This window comes from Heterocephalus glaber, unplaced genomic scaffold (assembly GCF_053883595.1).
Source record: "Heterocephalus glaber isolate CG9 unplaced genomic scaffold, H.glaber_assembly_v1.0 deba00001442, whole genome shotgun sequence".
NCBI lineage: Eukaryota > Metazoa > Chordata > Mammalia > Rodentia > Bathyergidae > Heterocephalus > Heterocephalus glaber.
In genome coordinates, this window is record NW_028258296.1 from 15,579,706 (window position 1) to 15,596,026 (window position 16,321).

At 33.5% G+C, this 16,321-nt stretch overlaps 1 long non-coding RNA gene across 4 annotated transcripts in view; it reads right to left on the reverse strand.

The window, feature by feature from the left end:
• The window catches only part of LOC147827616 (uncharacterized), a 77,605-nt gene that overhangs the window by 15,062 nt on the left and 46,222 nt on the right, over window positions 1–16,321 (reverse strand). For 3 of the 4 annotated variants that reach the window (XR_015451952.1, XR_015451950.1, XR_015451951.1), the window contains 2 exons: window positions 10,222–10,336; window positions 2,933–3,037 (listed from right to left, as the gene is read on the reverse strand). This is a non-coding gene — a long non-coding RNA (uncharacterized LOC147827616). The remainder of the gene's footprint in view (window positions 1–2,932; window positions 3,038–10,221; window positions 10,337–16,321) is intronic. The other variant, XR_015451953.1, reaches the window with a different exon arrangement.

The following is a 16,321-nucleotide window of genomic DNA, read 5'->3' on the forward strand; positions in this document are numbered from 1 at the left end:
CCACTGCCAATATCAACCTGATGGGAAAAAACAAACCATTTCTTCTCAAGTCAGGAACAAGACAAAGGTACACACACTCATTGCTTCTGTTCAATATAATTCTTGAACTGTTAGCCGAACAATCAGGCAAGAGAAAGACATAACAGGGATACAGAAAGGAAAGAAAGAAGTCAACCTATCCTTATTCTCAGATGACATTATTCTTTACATAGAAGACCCCCAAAAATCTCACCAGAAAAATTTTAGAACTTTCAAATACATTCAGCAAAAAAGACAGCGTACAAAATCAATACACAAAATATAATTGCATTCTTGTACATCAACAATGAACCTGCAAGGAAAGAAATTAGGAAAACAGTGCCACTCATTATAACTTCAGAAAAATTAAATATTTGATAATTAACCTAACCAAAGCAGTGAAAGACTTCTATAACAAAAATTATATTACTCTGAAGAAAGGGGTGGAAGGGGACATTAGAAAATGGAAAAACATCCTGGAAAGGCAAAACAAATATTGTTAAACTGATCCTACTCTCAACATTGGCATATAAATTCCAATTCCAATTAAAGTTCTTCACAGAACTAGAAAAAAGCACTCCTAAAATTCATATGGAATCAGCAGAGACCCTGCATAGCCAAAGTTAACCTGAGCAACACGAGCAAAGCAGGGGCATTGCAATCCCATATTTCATGTTTCCCTAAAAAAATACAGTGATAGTGAATGGCATGGTACTGACACAAAAACGGACATGTTAATCAGTGTAATAGAAAGAGAGATGCAGGAGTAACTGTAAGCACCTTGACCCCCTTTATTTTTGACAAAATGCCAAAATCATACTGTAGGCCAAAGACAGCCTCTTTCACAAATGGTGATGGGAAACCGCGTTAGCCATGGTCCTAAGAATGATTCTAGACCCATATCTATCATCCTGTACTGAAATCAAGTCAAAATGGATCAATATCTACATATTAAAATGAAAACACTGAATCTGCTGGAAGATAAATTGAAGAAAACTCTTAAAGATGTAGGGATAAACAAGGACACCTTAAACAGAACCCCAATTGTACAACAAAGAATACCCAGAATCATCAAATAGGATTATATCAAGTTGCAAATTCTTTGCACTACAAAGGAAATAACCAGGAGAGTAAAGAGACATCCTACTGAATGGGAAAAAAATCTTTTCCTGCTAATCATCTGACAGAGGACTAATATCTAGAAAATATAAAGAACTAAAATAAATACATAAATATACCTCCCAAAATAAAAAAAAAACAGAAAATGAGCAATCAAAATTAGTAGACACTTCTCAAAAGAAAAAGTGTGAATAGCCAACCAGCACATAAAAAAATGTTCATTAGCTCTGGCTATTAGAGAATTGCAGATCAATATAAGAATGAAGACCTACTTCATCTTCCTTAAGAAAGAATGACTATCGTCAAGAACTCAAATAATCATTAATGCTGGCAAGCTTGTGGGGAAAATGAGACCCTTCTACATTGTTAGCGGGAATGTAGACTAATGGAGCCACTATAAAAATCAATTTGGAGATTCTTTAAAAGCTAAAAATAGCAATTTCATTTGATCCAGCTCTGGGTGGATCATCTGGATGTATCTGTGAAAAACTTAAAGGCACCATATTACAGTGATACATGCATACCTATATCAGGAACAAAACAATTCATACTAGGTAAATTTTGGAAGTAACCTATATGCCTATCAACAGTTGAATAGATAAAGAGAATTTGGTATTTATATATAGTGGAGTACCACTCAGTCCTAAAGAAAGATAAATTTGAATCATCTGTAGGAAAATGAATGCATCTTGAGATCATAACACTGAAGGAAATAAACCAGATACAGACTACTTATTTCGTGTTTTCTCTCATATGAGAAACTTTAAATATTTAAAGAGCAAAATAAAGAGACATCTTAGGAAACAAGGATGTAGACTTTAGGCAGATTCCAATTTCCTAAGATGAGTGTAATTAGTATTGCAAATATAAAGTCATATCAATGGAACACAGATATTAGAAGGATTGCTACTTTAATTCATATTTTTCACATATCTTTCAACCATGTTCTAAAATGCTCACAAACTTGAAATTACCAAGTATGTTTTTATTTTTGTATTGTTAAAGATAATTGTCAATCAGCTGAAAACTTTAACACTTTAATAATTAACAATAATTAAAAAATTAATACATGGCAAGTACCATTTAACTATGATTCACCCTCTGATGTCTCCACACACTTTGTGTGGTTCGTATTATAAAGTGAAATGAAAACAGCTTTCTCAGAGATGAGTAAGTTAAAGTAGAAAGAATGATTTTTTTTTAGAGTTCTCCCTAGAAAAAATTTTAATTACCATCTATTGGACAAGGCATTACAGTAATACGATTGAATGTTAGCTTTACTCTTAGCTACATAAAATAGTGGGTATTTTTTTTTACAATTTTATCTTCATTTCTTCTTTTTCTTTGTCCTTCTCCACCTTCCTACCAGTCTTCTTTCTTCATCTCTTTGTTTTCTTCTCCTTGTACTTTTATCCCTGCCTTTTTCTCCCTCTCTTTCCATCGCATCCCTCCTCTCTTACTACCTCATTCTTTTCTTTGGCAATGGGCTTCTTATTTGACACATTAATAATTTTGTATTTTAAAAATATGTTAACATCATTAAGGTGGTAAAACAACATAAACTTGATTGATAAGGAATTCAACAGAATTATCAACTCCTTACGTTATCAATATACTCTTTTTGTAGTAGCACATATGTAAATACACATACATAATTACATAAAGGAGGGAAAGTCTCTTGTAATGATGTGCCAGAAATATTAAGTGGATGATAGAACTTGAACATCAACATGAAAAGCTAAAGCTAGTGTCTTAAATATTTTCTCATTGCTGAGACACAATATTTGATACCCACCCTTAAGTGAGGAGAGGCTTATTTTGGCTCACAGTTTGTAGAGATTTCAGGCCATGCTTGGCTGGCTCCAGGACAGGGCAGCATTGCAGAGAAGAACTGCTTATCCTATGGCAGCCAGGAAGTAGAGAGACAGATCAAAGAGAAGGGAAGGAGAGAGGCCTCCCCTCACCCAGTGACCCTCCTCCTCCAACCCCCCAACATCACATTTAGCTGTTAACTCATCAGCAGACTAGTCCACCGATGTCACACCCCCATAATCCAATCACCGCCCCATAACCTCATCTATGAGCACATAAGGCTCTGGGGGACATCTAGATATAAACCATAACAGCTAGAAAGTGAGTTTTCATTAGAAACATATTACATGACTTCCAAGCATTTTCCCACATTTCCTTATTAATCATAAAGAGAAACTCGTTCATTCTATAGTATAGAAAGCCAGCTATTCTACCATAAGTCAGTAATCAATATTATCATCACAAGCATTGATAGAAATCTACAGCATGTCATCCCCAATATGGTGCTCTGAGAATGACACACCCACTCCTACAGTATCCTTGACAAAAATATGCAGCCTGAATCTATTCAAAATGAAACAACACACAAACCCAATAGGAGGGTGTTATGTAGAATGAACAGCTGGAACTATGTGAAGAAATCGAGGTAAAGGAATACAACTGAAGCATGAGGTATTGTTTCAGAAGAAGAAAAGAGCATGAAAATTGAATCCAATGCTTCCTAGGTTGAATCTTGAAAAAAATTATAAAAAGACATTAAAATAATTGAAATCAGTTGAATACCATGAAATAGGTAAGTATATTCTAGTACTTTAAATTCTCTGATTGCTGTCATTTTATTTTGGTATGTAAAATTACAAAATTTGCAGGAGTTATTTTGACTATTCTTACAAATTTTCAGTAAGTTGATATTGAAATACAATAAAAAATACCTGAAAGTGACATTTTGTAAACTTGTTTTACTAAGAAAAATGATTGTTAAATTTCAGAATTACTTCCTTTCAGCATTAGAAAACATTTGCTTTTAAACTGAAGACACAGCATACAGGTATTTTCTTTAAAAACAGTCACCAAACTTTTTTAAGAAACACAAATAATGGGGCCGGGGATTTAGCTCAGTGGTTCCGGTGTCTGCCTCGCAAGCTCAAGGTCCCAAGTTCGATCCCCAGTACCAAAGAAAAAAATGTTGAGACACAAGAAACACAAATAAGAATAAATGTTCTTCTGTTAATCCTAAAGATTTCATTGAAGGATTTAAAAAAACTGAAGTTTCAGAACAAGTCACTTTAATGATTATGAGTGACTCCTTGCAAAATAAACTTCCTACCTAAAATACTGCCATTTTAATAAATGAAAAACTGGAAGTCAGCAGAACTGCACAAAACTTAAATTCAAGAATTTGATTTTAATAATAAATATATTCATAGAAACAACTCCATATTAATTCTATATAGTCCCCAGGAATTTAAAATAAAAGATGTGTTCTTTATTTAATCATGAGTCCCATTTATTGTTATTGAATATTTTTTCACTTTCAAGAAAGTAGAGTGGAATTGTAAGAGATAAACTTTTTTTAATGTTAGTTTTCTATTACAAATGAAAAGACAATTCTCATTTTACCTAGAATAAATGCCTTAAATAAAGGCATTTAAAGATTCTTTGATTCTGATTGTTGAAGCTATAAAAAGTGAAATTTTAGTGGGTGATTTTAAGATATGAAAAGCATAATTTTCTAATTTAAACAGGAAAAGGAGACTCATTTTCCTGGAGGTAGTCAAAGTTATTTAAAGCTTTTTACACTCATCACTGAAGCCAAAGAAGTCTCTCTGTGTGAAGGAAAATAGATAAGAAAGGTATCTGTTCTATGAAAGAAAAGGCAAAAATAGATTTAATTCTTGGAGAAAGCTTGTGGGAAAAGGTCCAGTGTTAAATAGAATAAAATGGATTTCCTTGAGAGGTTTTGGAAAAGAAAATCAAACTTACTATTTTTTTCATGTCGTTAACTGCTAGAATTAAACCCTATATATTTCCTTACCTTCTGCATTAATGCTTTTAGATATAGTTTTGTCTAGTTTAAAAAAGAAAAATATGGAGTTCTTCAAGGTCACTTGCATGAGCTTACACCTTTTGTAATCACACAATGAACTGCATTTAGTCAGTCCCTATGTTTGGATTAGTACTCTCTATTTTAAACTTCTTAATATCTTATGAAAAAAGGGTCCAGCATTTTCATTTTGTACTGTGCTATACAAAATATAGGGTTCATTGAAATTCTTATCTTTTCATTTGTTATGATATCAAATATTCCTCATATTTCCAATCTTACTCCAGTGAATAGGTTTTATTTTATTATCAAACAGATAATTTGCCAATATGTTTTGTTTTCACTCAATATACTTAACCACCAAACATTTTTAAATTGATCTTTTCCTTAGATTTTGGTATTTGTTTGTTTGTTTCTTCTAGCTTTTGTCTTCTTGGGGCAGCAAAGCGCCTTATTTAGAGAGTAAAGAAAGGAAAAAACAAAAAAATCTAAAAGCAAAGGAAACCAGGTGTGACTCTTACAGTGGAGTCATGTGCACTAAAGAAGGAAAGATGTCTAACAAAAAATTCAAAATTGAAAATATCTACCACTGGAACTCTAACTTTAATTCAGGGAAATAGCACTGAACCCATCTGAACAAGTTGGCCTCTGTGCCCATCAACAAATGAACAAATGGAGAAAATGTGGTTTTATACACAATGGTGTACTAGTCTACCATAAAGAATTATAGGAAAATGGATGCACTTTTACACCACAATGTTAAGTGAAATAAATCAGACACATAATTATCACATGGTTTCTCTTATTTGAAAACCCAAAATATAAATAAACAGCAGAATAAAATAGGTGACAAGAAGTAAGGAAAGAGATCTTTTTCAAATGGGAACGGGAGGAAGAGAAGGCATGGCGGCAGGGGAAGAGGGGAAGGGGAATGGGGTGAAGAGAGAATTGCAATGTGTTATGTACATGCACTAATCCCGCAAGGAAGGTAATCACTATGTACTTCAAACATGGGCTAATAAAAAATAAAAACTGAAAAAAAAGGAAACGCGGGAACAGATTGGGCTGGGCCTATGCATGACACCATCAGAGAAGTACAAATGATTCTTTCTTTATGGTAAAGGTAAAGATATTGCATCGCTTCTAGGCCTTTGGCTAAGATCAAGTGTAAAGGTAAAGATATTGCAATTCTGAGCTCAAAATCTGAGCTAGCTTGAGATAGTAGTGATTAACTACTGATTAGCTAGCTTGAGATAGTAGTGATATAACATTATCAATGTTAATCCCTCTCTCAGTAGTGGAGCCTGTCTAAAGGTGGCCATCATGTCTTTATTATTCTTACTCTTTTTAATGTTGACTTCTCATGTCATGAGAGATGACTATTGCAAAAGTCTATTCAATTTCTACGTATGTGAAAAATCATTACAGGGAAGGCAAAATTGTCAAGGAATGGAAACTTTCTCTGTTAATAGTATTCAGCAAATATATTCAATTTTGCTATCAATTTCCAATAAGTTGGAAGCTTGAACAAATGAAGAAAATAGATGATATATTTTTAAAAAGCACTTTGGGATTATATACGATCAGTACGTATATACAATGGTACGTACGCTTGCAGTTGGATTTTGCATGCCAAAGAGCTTCAAATGGTTTACTGCTTATGAGTAAGGTGAAAAAAATATAAAAGATAAATAATTATAAATTATAAACCTAAAACATATTTAGTTGTAATACAGTGACTTGCAAATTTAAATTTTCCTAATATTTTGCAAGTGTTGGTTAAGAAATAGAAAAAATTCTGCTGAAAGTTTTTATAACTTTGATGAGCAAAAACTGATGTTTTTTAAATTTTTTTAAAGTATATCATACAAATGATTCTTTATTCATGCATGTTAATTATATGCAATGACTGGCTTCATTCTGGAATGTTAGTACATGTATACCACACTTTGATCATTTCCACCTCCAGTGAGCCTCCTTGTCCCCCCCAGCCTTCTGTTCCTTTGCTCTAATAGTGTTCATTCTACTTTCATGTCATTTTTAGTTTTTTCTAGATTCCATATTTGTGAGAAAACCTCCATTTCTTGGCAAGGCTAGCTTATTTCACTTAATATGATGATTTCTATTTCCATACATTCTTCTGAGAATGACATGATTTTGTCCTCCTTTGTGACTACATAATGGTCCATATTTTTATATACCATAGTTTCTTTATCCATTCTTCCCTTGTTGGACACCTAAGCTGATACAATACCTTGGCTATTTTGAACTGTGCTGTAAAACAACAGAATTGTGAAGGTATTTCTATTTTATGTTGAGTTTAATTTCTTTGGATATATAGGGATGAGGGATATGGCTGGGTTATATTACAGTTGCATTGTTTTGTTTTATGAGAGACCTCTATACTGATTTCAATAGTGTTTCTATTAATTTACATTCTCACCAACAATATATGATGAGCATTCCTTTTTCACCACATTCTTGCCATCATTTGTTGTGTTGTTGTTGTTTTGTTTTGTTTTGGATTCTTAATGATAGCCATTCAGCAGAGGTGAGATAGGAAAATGGATAACTAGGTTTAAAAGATTGAATTAAATCCCTATTTCTCACTTTATATGAAAAATAACTAAAAATGGATCAAAGACCTAAATATGAGACCCAAACCCACCAAAGTGCAAGAAGAAAACATAGGGGAAACATGTCAAGATAGAAGCACATATGGTAACTTCCCGGATAGGACTCTGTTAGCTCAGAAAATAATAGCAAGTACCAACAAATGAGACTGTATCAAATTTAAAAGGTCTTCACAGCAAAACAACATGATGAAGAGAGAGAATATAGAAGAAGAGGAAATATTTGCTAGCTACTCTTCTGACAGAAGACTATACCCTGAATACATAAAGAACTGAAAAAAAAAACCACCTAATAACCCAATCAATAATTGGGCAAATGATCTGAATAAACACTCAAAAGAAGAACTACAAATGGTCAATAATCATTTGAAAAAAATGTTGAACATCTTTAGGTATGCAAGAACTATAAATCAAAACTATATTAAGGTTCCATCTCACCTCAGTCAGAATAGATAACAAATTTTAACAGAGGATTGACTTTGTGAAGGATGCAAAATTACAACTGATTAGTTTTTATGAAAAAATACAAGTTGAAGAACTGCTTTTAAAGGATAATTTGCATGTCTTTCAATTGACTAAAAGTAGTGGGGATTTTTTATTCTTAAATTCTTTTATTTGTACATTTTAGGTATACAATACATTTACATTCATCATTGGGAACTTGTACCTTTACATGATGTATCTTGGTTCTTATTTATTCCCCATTCCCCTGCTCTCCCCTCAATCTCTCCATCCCTCCCTATTTACAAAGACTTTGTTTCCATTATTCCTTTTCTCATTTTTTAAAATTTCCCTTCTTTTCTTTCCCCTACCCCTCCAACTTCCCCTACCCCTTTGGACCTTTTCTTCCTATTTCACATTATCAATTATTCATTTTAATCCTTATTTACACTTTCAGTTTCTCACACTAGAGAAACTATTCAATATTTACGTGTGTGTCCTATTTATTTCATGTGTGCCCTATTTATTTCACTTAAGAGTATGGCCTCAATGTGCATCCAGTTAGCTGTAAATGTCTCAGACAAAGAATTAAAAGTAGCAAATAAACATATGAAAAAATGTTCAACATCACTGGTCATTTGAGAGATACAGATGTAAACAACACTGAAATTCCACCTCATCACAGAAAGAATGGCTGCTATCAAGAAATCAACCAATAATAAATGCTGGAGGGGCTGTGGGGAGAAAGGAACCCTTCTCCATTGGTGGGAGTACAGACTGGTACAACCATTGTGGAAATCAGTATGGAGATACCTCAAAAAACTAGGATTAGAGGTCCCATTTGACCCAGCTATTCCTCTACTGAGTATCTTCCCAAAATAATTAAAAGAATCATACCACAGTGATATATATTCACCCATGTTTATAGTAGCACTGTTTGTGATAGTTAAGGCTTAGAAACAGTTCCAGTGCCCATCAACTGGAGACTGGATAAAGATGTGGTTTTTTAACAAAATGATACTGTTTTAAATTGACAGGAGTGATAAAGTTATCTGTGTAATTTCTTCCCTAAATTTTCTTTATATACTTAACAACCAAGATCATTTTAGTGATTAAAAAAGAAAAAGTTGGCTATGTTTTTTGCTAGAGCTTGGATTAGAGATGTCCCTCATTTAATGTCCATGTTCTGTTCCTGAGACTAGGTCATTAAATGAATTGGTTGCAAAATGAGGAACTTTATATAGCATGTACATTACAATATTCAGAACAAAGAAATTGTCAAAAGAAACTCCAACTTGATGACTGCTTTCATTTGCATAACTTGCATGCAGTACTGTAAAGTATAAGAGAATATGAAACTACAGTACTATGCTCTACAGTACAATCAGCAAAAATTCCATTACTGTATAAACAAGGTGTACTGTACCAAAAAAAAAAAAGGCATTGAGGCTCTACAAACAAGATGTACAAAACTGTACCAAAAAACAGTTGAGTGGTAAGTCTGAGTGGAGGCTTGTAAGTCCGAACAGTCATTAAACAGGTAGGTAACTAAAGAAGGAATATCTGTGCTGATTATTTTCATATTTTCCTTGCTATTTCAGTGTTAAATCACAGTTTTCTATCAACTTATCATAAAAGCTGATTTCTAAAACAGAACCAGGCAGCAAGTTTAAATCTATTATGGATAACACTTCTAATGCATGTCTTTTTACATACATATATGACTCTTTTTAAATAAAGAAAACTTTTAGTGATTTAAAGAATACATCTTCAGCTTTGAATTTATAACACATTAGCATGAAAAAAAAGTAAAAATTTAGGAATTAGTATCTCAAGACTAGAAAATCAACTTGCGAAGTTTCACGTAAGAAAGTAACTTCCTGGGAAGACCACTTAGCCCAAATCCCAAAGGAGATAGCAGATTTCTAACATAGCACTATCATGTCCTAAGGAATATAGTAATAATCAGTCCATAAATCATATGGACTTAATACATTTGTTCACATGTAAGTTATTTAGTCCCATAGACTTAGTCAGGTATAAGTTACTCATATTTTAGCTTACATGATTAGACAGCGTGTAAGAAAAGAGTTAACATAACTGTCATTTTAAATAAAGTGGGAGAGCATGAACTCAGGAAAACTTCCAACTCACTTTACAGTATCACCGTTGTTGAAACAATGATGAAAAGGAAGTCTTTCACCATTAGACACAGTCCCATCCATCAGCTTGCAGTCAGGAGAAAAATTGACTTTGTCATGATACGGTTCTTAAAGAAAAAGCAATAAATTTTATACAAATGGTAAGCCCGCAGTGTGGCTAATTTATTCATTATCCACCCTCAAAAAATAATTAAGTCATGCTTTCTTTCCTGGTGCTTCATTACAGTTTAGTAACCCCCCCTCCCGTTTTTGAGCCATCAGTACGAATGCTTATTAAAATAAATTAGGTGCAAAACTTTTAACTCTGTCTTGAAGAAAAACTAATCCACTTTTCTAGTGGAAGCAACATTGATTAAATAAAGTTAGTTCCATGCAGAGCAGATTAATTTCTTTAACCACACTTTCCAACCTTAAATGATGCTGTTTCTATAGTAGTTTGAATAGGGTATATAATAAACTATAAATGTGTAATTGGCATTAACCTCTTTGAATTTTTCTCTTTTTGTCTCTTGTTGGTAACATCACTGGTTAGAGTAGGTGTGAATGCAAGAAATGTACATCATATGTGATGTTTAAGTCTTTCATTTTGATTTACATTTACTTAATTAACTCATTGTTAACACATTATACCAATGAGGTTTTCCACAAAGGAACATCAGATACGTGTGATTATTGTAGATCATATTTAAATCTCCTTTTGCAGAAAAAATTAGTAACATTTTAGATTTTTGACAAAATGATAGAAGCCTCTTGTTTGTACATTAGATATTCTTTAATTTCTCATGTTGGTCACATCAGATCTATTCAAAATTACATTTTCTTATAATTTTACAAGAGCAATATGTTAAACTATTTGCATATATATATAGTTGATTTCAATCACTCCGAAAGGTAAAATGTATTACTTATTGCCTTGAATTTTGGTTTGTCCTATGATTTTCTTGGAGCAATAGAATAAGGGGAAAGGGGCAGTGTAGAATCCCAGGCCAAGGGAGTTTTCATGATTTGGGATCTAACCTTCATGGGAAGAAGCTCATGCTGGACTACCAAATGCCTTAGTCCCAGACCAACACACATGGAGAGAAAAGACTCTCAGCGGGATCCCCAGCCCTGCCACTCACTGCAGCTGAGTGAATGCCCATCTGTGAATGAAGTGCTCCTGCCTGCCTCAGGCGGTGAAACCACTGAGCTAAATCCCCCGCCCCCAGATTTCACTATTCATCATACTAATTAATTTAATAGTGAGATTAGAGTCATTAACACCTTCTTTTCTCAGAATACACACATATTACATGTAATATTTCCATTTGTAGGACAATCTGAGGGGTCAGGTCATGGGACTCTGTCCTCATGTAAGCATTAAAGTCATTCTCCATCCCCTATAAACCAATAAATTTCTGCCCATTATACATTATTCAGCGTGTGGCATTTTGTTATAGGATACAAAACCCAACTAAGAGAACAGGATAAGGTGGTTCAATAACCAACTGATAATGCTCAGGTAATTTTTCCTAAAAAGTATGCTAGGAAACCTTTTTTAATTTTTCTATTAAATTTTAAGCAACATAGTTACAGTGCTCATGCCACAAACTTGGCAAATTTCATTTGCTTTAATCCATCAATGGATTATTTTGAATATGAATTATTGCCAATATAGTTACTTAGAAAAATAAAAGTGATTTTCTATTTTTAAAATTCATTGGTAGAGATTCATAAGATCTCTTTGATTTCTCAGTTTACTATTGTAATAAATTACAGAGTTGTTCATTGGAAAATAGAAGCTACTGAAAAACTGAGAGCTAGAAATTGAATTATTAAATGTTTACTATCATTTAGTAGTGCACATAACCATGTATATGTGGACAGAATTTGGTTCTACTTTTAAGATTTGTTTAGTAAGAGTGGAAGGTAATGATATGAACAAAAGAACATCATTTCTTTAAGTGGTTTTAACATGATTATCTGATTGTTCATTATTATATATTTTCTCGAGAAAGAAATCAAATGATTATGTTCATTGTAACTGTATCATTTTCAATTAACTGCTTGAGTAATGGTTAGATTTTCTTTTCACTTTTCCATCTTCATGCAACTGGATGGCTACTCCACTCTCATTTGTATTTGGAACATTTATCGGGGAAATGTAAGTCAAAGGGTCTCAGGAGAAACATTAAGTACGGATTCTTCTCTCTGTTGTCTCTGTCACAAGCTGATTTTCTTTTCTGTCCTTCGTGCCCTTGTATGTTGAGCATCCTGGTGGCAGTTTTGGAAAAGTTTTTGCCTCACACCTGAGAGCTGGAAGTGGCTTATGGAGGGTTTTGGGCAGAAAATAAAAGACAGCTGATTCCCACTGACCCTCTTTCTATTTGAATATCCCCATTGTGAGCACTTGGATTACGCTGCAACTTTGACATATGTCTCAACAATGAGGAGTCCATTCCTCTGAGAACTAAGAGTTGTTCCCACTGAATTATTCAGAAATCTACAAATTTGTAGGAAACTTATAATTAGACAATGCACCACAAATTTCCTTCAACTGTCTCCTGGGACCTTGAAACATATATTGACAATGTTGAATTTTATTTAAATAGGGAGACATGAGACTTCTACTTTATAAAAATGAGCAATATTTAGAGTATGTGTGCAAGATACATATAAATTAAAATAAATAAAGAGTAATGACTAACACAAAAGTTGGGATAGTAGAAATGTAGTCAGAGGAGCATACTAAAAAGCTAATGATTCTCTAGTTTTTAATCTTAATGCTGAGGATGAAAGCATATTATCATTAGTTAAGCTGTACATGTAAGTGGTATATACCCTTGTCTCTATATTACAATAGAAGAATAATGTCCTTTGAATATGAAAATGCTTATTTATTGAAGATGATGCCTAAGAATTATATTATTAATAAGTTAGAATATGCTTTCATAAATAATTAAAACATTAATGAAAATTAGATTAATACTGTGATCTGAATTTTATGATTAAGAATATAATAAATTTGTTCCTCATTTTCTCACTTTCTGAAAATGATTATAATTTTGATTATAATTATAATTTTGTTTATAATTATAATTGTGTTTTAAGAATTTATAGTTTCTCAGAAGTTGCAGAAAAAACAATTGTGTATACTAAACAAATGCCAGCTCAGAAAGTAGCTTACATATAAGAGCATTATTATTCAAAACTGACTTGGCATTATGAAATAGTCACATGAAAGCAATCAAGATTATTTTTCCTTTTTTATTTTCGTGTACAATTTTTAGATAAACTTTAAATTTTAGAATATATTTAGATTTACAAAAAAATGTATAAATGTTGTACAACTATATTTCACATCCAATATCCTGAGTTACTAACATTTCACTGTACCCTGGTACATTTCTCATAGTTAACTGATGGATATTGCCACGTTATTATAAAGTAGAACTTTATAAGGCAGTAAATTTCCCTATTACTATGTTTTAAGTCTATTCTTTCTAAAAGTTCTTGCGATAATACAAGAAGTAAGGTCTTTGAGAGGTGCTTAGGGTATAAGGGCTCCTCTCTCATCAATGGGATTCACATGGAATGAAAAGAGGCTCCACACAGCGTTCAGCTTTCTCACCCTCTACTCTGCACCCCGTGAGGACAGTGCCTCCTCGATCCTGAGGATTCAGTATCTCGCGATGTCATTTTGGAAGCAAAAAGCACTTCTCCACAGGCAACTAACCCTGCCAACACCCTGCCCTTGGACTTCCAGCCTCTGGAACTGTGAAAAATAAATTGGAGTTTCTCAAACTTCCTTATTTTTAATTAACCATCCTAGTTTTGAAGTTAGGTGCATTGTAAATCACCTTCTATTAGAATTTGTCTGAGGACTGTCTCATGATTGGATGTTTTATTCTTTCTGGAAGCTCATAAAATGACAGTCAAAATGTAGACACACTGAAAATACTTCACATAATTACTTTGCTATATGTATAAATGTATATGTGTATAAATGTGTAAATGTATAAGCGATGTGTATAAATGTGTAAAATAAAATAAAAATGAATTTCATCATTAGACTTGAGTCTCATCCCCAAAGCATCTCATTTTGTATTGCAAATGTTTCTCTTCCCAAGCGTTTGAATATGGGATACATGATAGGTGTCCCCAGAAGAAGGAAGTTCTGATGGCAAAACTGTTCTTCCAGGAAGGACATGACAGTCAATCAGTCTTTTATCACTCTCCTTATGGGAGAAATAAACATGTCGTCTGCTGGTTCTTCAAAGAAATAATAAACCAAGCAGTCCTTAGACATATTCCTGTTACTAAAGGAACTGATGCTCCCATGTTGAATTTGATCACGTACAGTTTTAGCTGTAATTGCTGTCTCTGTGCTTCGATTTACTTTTCCTTTGTTAAATGTATTTCAGCACATATTCAAAGAACAACTCTGGTAAGCAATTTTACATGAAGAATATGTCTTAACGATGATCAAATTCAAGTTCTTGCTTTTTACACATGAAAACCAAGAGGCCAGATAATTTTGGTAACGTCAAGTACTGGATGTGGGCAACCTAAGGACAGAAATTTGGTCTTTCTAAGATCTAATATAGCAGGATTTTTTAAACTTACTTGAAGTTTTTAAAAAGGTAAATGAACATTTACTGTGTGACATGTACAATGATTTAAGAATAGAGAAGCATGCAATGTAGACAGGTTTCTTTCTCTCATTAAATATACAGTCTAATATCAATAAGGCCAGAAACCATGTGTTAAACATCTAGATGCTGTAAATCATTACTAAGTGAAATATGTTCCATACCTTTACCAGATATACCTTCATAACAAGTAGAGCAAGTGTGAAAATAGAATTATAATGTGACTCCTCAGAATTCTGCTATAGAGCATAGTCTAGGTACAAACTGTCAGCCCCTGGCTCTACCTCCCAATTATTAGGCTTTCTACACACAATTTCTCAAACCCTTTTCCTCTCTACAACTTTCTTCTGTCTCACAGGACAATATCTCTTGATTATATATGTGCAAGCATTCCAAATCACATTTCTGGGCTCCATGTATACCTAAGGGTCCTCAGGAGAAGAACTTTTATGTCCACTTACGAGTGTGATCAGAAGGCAAGAAGGTGGCAAACTGTAGACATTGCCCTTGGCCTCAGGTAGAGAAATGCATGTAGGAAGATTGGAATGGAGCCCTCTAAATCTGAGTCCATTACAGAAATCTCTCTTAAATGACTCTAAAGAAGGTGCTGGGCACAGAAGAGAGCTGTCAAATACATCATTACCTAAAACAAAACAAAACAAAATACATACTAGAAGTGCAAATGGATCTCACCGTACTACCACGCTAATTATTCTCCAAAAAGAAAAAAAAAAAGATTTGTTGAGAACTTTAATATTGGAGCTCTAGGATTAGGCAGCAAGACCAGATAGCTGCCAGGGATCAAGCATGAAGTATGCTGGACTTGAGGGTGCAGCTCAGTAGGATACCACTTTCTTAGCAGGAGTGAGTCCCTAGGTGTAATCCTTAGCAATGCAACAAACAACAAATAAACACACAAACCAAAAAATAACTAGACCAGTGTGATGCTACATGTGCAATCTTAGCTATTCAGGAGGCTGAGACAGGAAAATAGTTTGAGCCCAGAAATTTGGGGCTAGCCTGAGCAACAAAGCCAGAACTTGCCTCCTAAAAAAATCAAAACAAAACAAAACAAAAGCAAAAAAGTTGTTCACTGAAAAACTGATCTAGATATTGCTGTGAAGGTGTTTTGCAGTGTGATTGACAATTACTTTAAGAAAATTACTCTTGATAATGTCCATAAACCTGATCTAATCAGTTGAAATCCTTAAGAAAAACTTTCCATTTCCTAGAGAAGAAGAAATTATCCTTCAAGACAATAGCATGAACCATCCAAATGTTCAATTTAAAATTGCAACATCAAGACTCACCTGAGTTCATAGGTGCTCATTCTGCCCTACAAATTTCAGAATTGCCAGCTCCCATTTTTCCTAGGACTTAGAATAGGAATAGTAGCTTCTGTCAGGCTTAGTGTGACAGCAATCTTTTTGAAAAATTCTTGAGGATTTATAAAGGAGATGC